Source organism: Tachyglossus aculeatus, chromosome 3 (assembly GCF_015852505.1).
Source record: "Tachyglossus aculeatus isolate mTacAcu1 chromosome 3, mTacAcu1.pri, whole genome shotgun sequence".
Classification (NCBI taxonomy): domain Eukaryota; kingdom Metazoa; phylum Chordata; class Mammalia; order Monotremata; family Tachyglossidae; genus Tachyglossus; species Tachyglossus aculeatus.
Genome location: NC_052068.1, coordinates 11,808,630 through 11,817,294, shown reverse-complemented (window position 1 = coordinate 11,817,294; position 8,665 = coordinate 11,808,630).

Genomic DNA, 8,665 nt, shown 5'->3' with positions numbered 1-8,665 from the left:
CAGGATCTACTGCAGCACTTAGCACAGTGCTTGTTGTATTGTCAGCGCTCCTTTCCGCTTCTCCCACTCCCTTCTGCATCACCATGACTTGCTCCCTTTATTCATTCCCCCTCCCAGCCCCACATCACTATTATCCATAGCTTTAATTTATTTATATTAATGTCCATCTCCCCTTCTAAACTGTAAGCTCATTGTGGGCAGGGAATATATTCTTTTAGACTGTGAGCCCACTGTTGGGTAGGGACTGTCTCTATATGTTGCCAACTTGTACTTCCCAAGCGCTTAGTACAGTGCTCTGCACACAGTAAGCGCTCAATAAATACGACTGATGATGATGATGATTCAATCGTATTACAATATCGTATAAACAATATATCTGTTTATTGTTGTACTGTACTGTCCCAAGTGCTTAGTACAGTGTCTGCACAAAGTGCTCAATAAATATGAATGAATGAATACCATAATTAAAGAGCCCTGTTTTACAGTGAAGAGGCAGCAGTTATAATAATGATGGCATTTGTTAAGCACTTACTATGTGCCAAGCACTGTTCTAAGCACTGGGAGGGGGATACAAGGTGATCAGGTTGTCCCACGTGGGGCTCACAATCTTAATCCCCATGTTACAGATGAGGGAACTGAGGCTCAGAGAAGTTAAGTGGCTTGCCCAAGGTCACACAGCAGACACGTGGCGGAGCTGGGATTCGAACCCATGACCCCTTGACTCCCAAGCCCGGGCTCTTTCCACTGAGCCACACTGCTTCTATTTATCTTAACCCCATTTGTCAGCTGAGGCTACGGCAGCTCAGGGGAGTAAATGTTGTCAGCTTATTGTGGGCAGGGAACACTTCTGTCAACTCGGTTGTACTGTACTCTCCCAAGCGCTTAGTACAGTGCTCTGCACATAGCAAGTGCTCAATAAATGCCATTGATTGATTGATACAGTGCACACTGTAAATAATAAATACAATTGCTACTATTCCTACTGCTATAACTTAGTACCTTGGGCAATGGGTTGGGAGGGAGAGTTTCTTGCATTTTTTTCATTTTTTTCACGATGATGATGATGGCATTTATTAAGCGCTTACTGTGTGCAAAGCACTGTTCTAAGCGTTGGGGAGGTTACAAGGTAATCAAGTTGTCCCACTGGGGGCTCACAGTTTTAATCCCCATTTTACAGATGAGGTAACCGAGGCACAGAGAAGTGAGGTGACTTGCCCAAGGTCACACAGTTGACAAGTGGTGGAGCCGGAATTTGAACCCATGACCTCTGACTCCAAAGCCCGGGCTCTTTCCACTCAGCCACGCTGCTTCTGTGGCTCAGAAGCCATGGTATTTGATAAGCACTTACTATGTGCTTACAAGCAGTGTGGCTTAGTGGAAAGAGCCTGAGCTTGGGAGTCGGAGGTTGTGGGTTCTAATCCTGACTCTGCCACTTGTCTGCTGTGTGACCTTGAGCAAGTCATTTAACTTCTCTGTGCCTCAGTTCCCTCATCTGTAAAATGGGGATTAAGACTGCGAACCCCACATGGGACAACCTGATTACCTTGTATCTACCCCAGCACTTAGAACAGTATTCTATTTATTTTGTACATGATATGCCTATAGCTATAATTCTATTTGTTCTGGAGATTTTGACACCTGTCTCCAAGTTTTGTTTTGTTGTCTAGACTGTGAGCCCGTTGTTGGGGTGGGACCGTCTCTATATGTTGCCGACTTGTACTTCCCAAGCGCTTAGTCCAGTGCTCTGCACACAGTAAGCGCTCAATAAATATGAATGAATGAATGAACAGTGCCTGGCACATAGTAAGCACTTAACAAATACCATCATTATTATTAGTATCATTATTATCACGTGCTGAGCACTGTACTGAGCTCTGGGGGTAGATACAAGATAATTAGATCAGACACAGTCCCTGTCCCACTTGCGTCTCACAGACATAGGGGGAGGGAGAATGGGTATAGAAACTGATTTGAAACTGAATGTGTATATATGTTTGTACGTATTTATTACTGTATTTATTTTACTTGTACATATTTATTCTATTTATTTTATTTTGTTAATATGTTTTGTTTTGTTGTCTGTCTCCCCCTACTAGACTGTGAGCCCGCTGTTGGGTAGGGACTGTCTCTATATGTTGCCAATTTGTACTTCCCAAGCGCTTAGTACAGTGCTCTGCACATAGTAAGTGCTCAATAAATACGATTGATGATGATGATGATGATGACTGTCTCTATATGTTGCCAACGTGTACTTCCCAAGTGCTTAGTACAGTGCTCTGCACGCAGTAAGCACTCAATAAATATGAATGACTGGTGACCTCCTCCCAAAATCAACTTGGGCTGCTGGACCCCTGGGCACTCTCTAGTCATGTGATCTGTTGTTGTCCCCTCTTCCTGCTCTGCTAACAATAATAATAATAATAATAATAATAATAATGATGATAATAATGATACTAGTAATAATAATTATATTTGTTAAACACTTACTATGTGTCACGCACTGTTCTAAGCAGTGGGGTAGATAGACGCTAATAAGATTGGACATCATCCCTGTCCTACAAGGAAGCACCCTGGCAGAGAAGCAGCGTGGCTCAGTGGAAAGAGCCCGGGCTTTGGAGTCAGAGGTCATGGGTTCAAATCCCGGCTCCGCCACTTGTTTGCTGTGTGACTTTGGGCAAGTCACTTCACTTCTCTGGGCTTCAGTTCTCTCATCTGTAAAATGGGGATGAAGACTGTGAGCCCCCAGTGGGACAACCTGATCACCTTGTAACCTCCCCAGCATTTAGAACAGTGCTTTGCACACAGTAAGTGCTTAATAAATGCAATTATTATTATTATTATTAGTGGATAGAGCCCGGGCCTGGGAGTTAGAAGGTCATAGGTTCTAATCCCAGCTCCACCATTTAAATGCTGTATGACTTTGGGCAAGTCACTTTACTTCTCCGTGCCTCAGTTCCCTCTTCTGTAAAATGGGGATTGGGACTGTGAGCCCCGTGCGGGACAGGGACTGTGTCCAACCCGATTTGATTGTATAAATAATAATAATAATTTTGGTATTTGTTAAGCGCTTACTATGTGCAAAGCACTGTTCTAAGCGCTGGGGAGGATACAGAGTGATCAGGTTGTCCCATGTGGAGCTCACAATCTTAATCCCCATTTTCCAGATGAGGTAACTGAGGCCCAGAGAAGTGAAGTGACTTGCCCAAAGTCACACAGCAGACAAGTGGCAGAGCTGGGATTTGAACCCATGACCTCTGACTCCCAAGCCCATGCTCTTTCCACTGAGCCACGCTGCTCCTCATTCTACCCCAGCACTTAGTCCAGTGCACTTAGTACAGTGCAATCTACCCCAGCACTTAGTACATAGTACATAGTAAGTAGTACATAGTACATATGTACTATGTACATAGTATATACTATGTACATAGTACATAGTAAGTGCTTAACAAATACCATAATTACTATTCTTCTTATTATTAATAATGGTATTAAGTAAGCACCTAACAAACACCATAATTACTGTTGTTATTATTATTAATAATGACGGTATTTGTTAAGAGCTTACTATGTGCCAAGCACTGTTACATGGGTCTCACCGTTTAAGTAGGAAGGAGAACGGATACTTTGTCCCCATTTTACAGATGAGAGGCCCGGAGAAGTTAAGCGATTTGCCCAACTGACTTAGGCAGCAGGCAATTAGCGGAGCCGGGATGAGAATCCAGGCCTGCTTCCTTTTCCAAGGCCCTACCCGCCTCTCTCCCTCCCTCCATTCCCAAAGGAGCTTCCATCTGACTGGGGCCGGGAGCCAAAGAGCTCTGGAGGCCCGTTTACATGAGTGAGCATTTCCATTGCGATGCTCAGTTTCTCCTCTCCGCGGAGAAGCACAGTTCAACTGTGAAAAATCCCTTATTCTCCTTCAGTCTGGGGCATGTTGCTGAGCTGACTCATTGGTAGGTGACTCGAAATAAATATGTCTTTGTTTACCCATCACAGGAAGCAGAGCTTCCTTGGCTTAGGCAGCGAGAGAAGGCCAAGCCAAACAAGGAGGAGGAAGCCCAGAACCCCTTGAGGCTGGAGTGGATGCATTTCTCTCTCCAATCCAGCGCTTAGAACAGTGATTTGCACATAGAAAGCGCTTAACAAGTACTATTATTATTATTATTATTAATAATAATTATTATTATTGGAGCCGTGGGAGAAATTCCCTTTGGATCCCCGAGAGTGGGTCTGGAGCGCCCTCTGGTGGCGACCTTTGACCTCTACGGTTCAGTTAGTCAATCGTATTTATTGAGCGCCTACAGTGTGCAGAGCACTGTACTAAACGCTTGGGAGAGTACAATATAATAATAATAATGATAATAGTAATAATGGCATTTATTCATTCATTTATTCAATCGTATTTATTGAGCGCTTAATGTGTGCAGAGCACTGTATATAATAATAATGATAATAGTAATAATGACATTTATTCATTCATTCATTCAGTCGTATTTATTGAGCCCTTAATGTGTGCAGAGCACTGTATATAATAATAATAATGATAATAGTAATAATGACATTTATTCATTCATTCATTTAATCGTATTTATTGAGCGCTTACTGTGTGCAGAGCACTGTACTAAGCGCTTACGATGTGCAAAGCACTGTTCTAAGAGCTGGGGAGGATACAAGGTCATCAGGTTGTCCCATGGGGGGCTCACAGTCTTCATCCTCATTTTCCAGATGAGGTCACTGAGGCCCAGAGAAGTTGTGACTTGCCCAAAGTCACACAGCAGACAATTGGAGGAGCCGGAATTTGAACCCATGACCTCTGACTCCAAAGCCCGGGCTCTTTCCACTGAGCCACGCTGACATGTATTCTCTGTCCACCATGAGCTTACAGTCTAAAGGGGGAGACAGATCAATCAATCAATCAATCATATTTATTGAGCACTTACTGTGTGCAGACCACTGTACTAAGCACTTGGGAAGTACAAGTTGGCAACATATATTACAGATATTAATATAAATAAAAAAAATACAGGTATGTATGTAAGTCAGAGAAGCAGCATAGCGTAGTGGCTAGAGCTCGGGCCTGGGAGTTGGAAGTTCATGGGTTCTAATCCCGGCTCTGCGTCTTTTCTGCTGTGTGACCTTGGGCAAATTACTTCACCTCTCTGGGTCTCAGTTCCCTCCTCTGTAAAATGGGGATTGAGGGTGTGAGCCCCACATGGGACAGGGACTGTGTCCAACCCAATCTGTTTGTATCCACTCCAGCGCTTAGTACAGTGCCTGGCACATAGTTAAGCGTTTAACAAATACCATTATTATTATAGAGGGGTGTTCCTCTGAATCCACTTAGTCTCTGACTTCTATTGTTAAGTGCTTACTGTGTGCCAAGCACTGCACTAAATGTGGCGGTAGATACAACTCAATCAGATAATAATAACAATAATAATAATTATAATTATGGTATTTGTTTAAGCACTTACTATGTGCCAAGCACTGTTCTAAGCATGGCTTAGTGGAAAAAACACAGGCTTAGGAGTCAGAGGACGTGGGTTCTAATCCCGGCTTCACCACTTGTCTCTGTGACCTTGGTCAAGTCACTTCACTTCTCTGTGCCTCAGTTACCTCATCTGAAAATGGGGATTAAGACTCTGAGTTCCACATGGGACAACCTGATTACCTTGGATCTACCCCAGCTCTTAGAACAGTGCCTGATACATAGTAAGTGCTTAAACAAATACCATCATCATCAGTCACAGTCCCTGTCCCACATGGGGTTCACATTCTAAGAGGAAGGGAGGACAGGTATTTAATCCCCATTTTGCAGTTGAGGAAACTGAGGCACCAAAAAGTTTAGTAACTTGTGCAAGGTCTGTGTATATATGTGCATATTTATAATTATAATTCTATTTATTTTCATTAATGATGTGTATATATCTATAATTCTATTTATTTATAATGACACTACTGATGCCTGTTTACTTGTTTTGATGTCTGTCTCCCCAGTTGTAGACTGTGAGTTGTGGGCAGGGATTGTCTCTATTTGTTGCTGAATTGTACTTCCCAAGTATTTAGTACAGCGCTCTGCACACAGTAAATTCTCAATAAATACGATTAAATAAATGAATGAAAGATCTCATAGCAGGCCTTTGGAGAAGTTGGGATTAAATCCCAGGTCTCCCGATTTTCAGGTCCTTGCTGTTTCCACTTAGACCATGCTCTGAGCTACCCAGGTTTTCTATTCTTCCACTAGATCATTTAATCAGTAGTATTTATGGAGCACTTATCGAATGCAAGTCAATCAATCATATTTTTGAGCATTTGCTATGTGCAGAGCACTAAGTGCTTGGAAGAGTACAGTCCAGAAGAGGTAATAATAATAATAATAATAATAATGATAATAATAATAATAATAATAATAATAATAATAATGGCATTTGTTAAGCGCTTACTATGTGCAGAGCACTGTTCTAAGCGCTGGGAGTGGATACAAGGTGATCAGGTTGTCCCACGTGGGGCTCACAGTCTTCATCCCCATTTGACAGATGAGGTCACTGAGGCTCAGAGAAGTTAAGTGACTTGCCCAAAGTCACACAGCTGACAATTGGAGGAGCCGGAATTTGAACCCATGACCTCTGACTCCAAAGCCCGTGCTCTTTCCACTGAGCCATGCTGCTTCTCACTATCCGTCTAGTGGAGGTGATAGATTTTAAAACGAATTACAGATAGGAGAAGCAGTAGAGGAGAGGTACAGGTATATAATCAATCAATCAATCAATCGTATTTATTGAGCGCTTACTGTGTGCAGAGCACTGTACTAAGCGCTTGGGAAGTACAAGTTGGCAACATATAGAGACGGTCCCTACCCAACAGTGGGCTCACAGTCTAGAAGGAGGAGACAGAGGACAAAACAAAACATATTAACAAAATGAAATAAATAAATATAAGTACTGTAGGGCTGGGGATGGAGTAAGCATCAGAGTGCTTAGAGAAGTGAGCCCACTGTTGGGTAGGGACTGTCTCTATATGTTGCCAATTTGTACTTCCCAAGCGCTTAGTACAGTGCTCTGCACATAGTAAGCGCTCAATAAATACGATTGATGATGATGATGATGATGATAGAGCATGGGTTTAGAAGTCAGAAGAACCTGGGATCTAATTCTGGCTCTCTCACCTCTCTACTGAGTGAACTTGGATGTCACTTAACTTCTCTGTGCCTCATCGGTAAAACAGGATTAAGACCGTGAACCCCATGCAGGACAGAGACTGAGTCCAACCTGATTTGCTTGTGTCCACCCCAGAGCTTAATATAGTGCCGGGCTCATAGTAAGTGTTTAGCAAATACCACTATTATTATTATTAAGGGGTGTACACCCAATCACACCTGGAGCGTTTCAAGTCCTCTACCAGTCTCGACTAAGGGAGGGAGAGTCAAGCAGAGGCCTTTCCACTCCATTCCTAGCTTGGGCAGTGGCTAGCGAGTGGCAGGCAATCTGCTACAAGTCAAAACTCCCCTGTGCTGGGCAGCGGCAGCAAGGGAGAGGGTCGAGGGCGGAGACTCGAGTTGACTGTGTGGAAGGCAGCCATGGCAAACCACTTCGGGATTTTGACCAAAAAAACTCTATGGATCCACTACGAGAACGATTGCAGATGGAAGTAGGGCGTTCTGGGAGAGATGTGTCCGTGGCATCTCTAGGGGTCGGAGACGACTCGACGGCATTAAACAAGACACCCAAGTGAAACTCCTCACCCTCGGCTTCAAGGCTGTCCATCCCCTTGTCCCCTCCTACCTCACCTCCCTTCTCTCCTTCTCCAGCCCAGCCCGCACCCTCCGCTCCTCTGCAACTGCTAACCTCCTCACTGTACCTCATTCTCGCCTGTCCCACCGTCGACCCCCGGCCCATGTCCTTCTCCTGGCCTGGAATGCCCTCCCTCCACACATCTGCCAAGCTAGCTCTCTTCCTCCCTTCAAAGCCCTACCGAGAGCTCACCTCCTCCAAGAAGCCTTCCCAGATTGAGCCCCCTTTTTCCTCTCCTCCTCCCCATCCCCCCCACCCTACCTCCTTCCCCTCCCCACAGCACTTGTATATATATTTGTACAGATTTATTACTTTATTTTACTTGTACATATTTACTATTCTATTTTGTTAATGATGTACATATAGCTTTAATTCTATTTGTTCTGATGATTTTGACACCTGTCTACATGTTTTGTTTTGTTGTCTGTCTCCCCCTTCTAGACTGTGAGCCCGTTGTTGGGTAGGGACCGCCTCTGTATTTTGCCGACTTGTACTTCCCAAGCGCTAAGTACAGTGCTCTGCACATAGTAAGTGCTCAATAAATACGATTGAATGAATGACAGAGAGGGCAAATAAGGTGGGGGAATGAGAGTCAGAGAAGGTTTCATGGAGGAGTTATGATTTAAGGAGGTCTTTGAAGGTATTGAGAGTGCTGGGAAGCGACTCTGGATTGGGCTGGGAAAATGCAGTTTACGCGGGGCTTCATTCATTTATTCAATCGTATTCATTGAGCACTTACTGCGTGCAGGGCACTGTACTAGGCACTTGGGAAAGTACAACACAACAATAAGGCTTTACCGTGAGCCTCTCTGACTCCTCTTACTCAGACTGTTCTGGCCCCTCTGGGCCTGATCCCTTGACACCGTTGGGTAGGGACC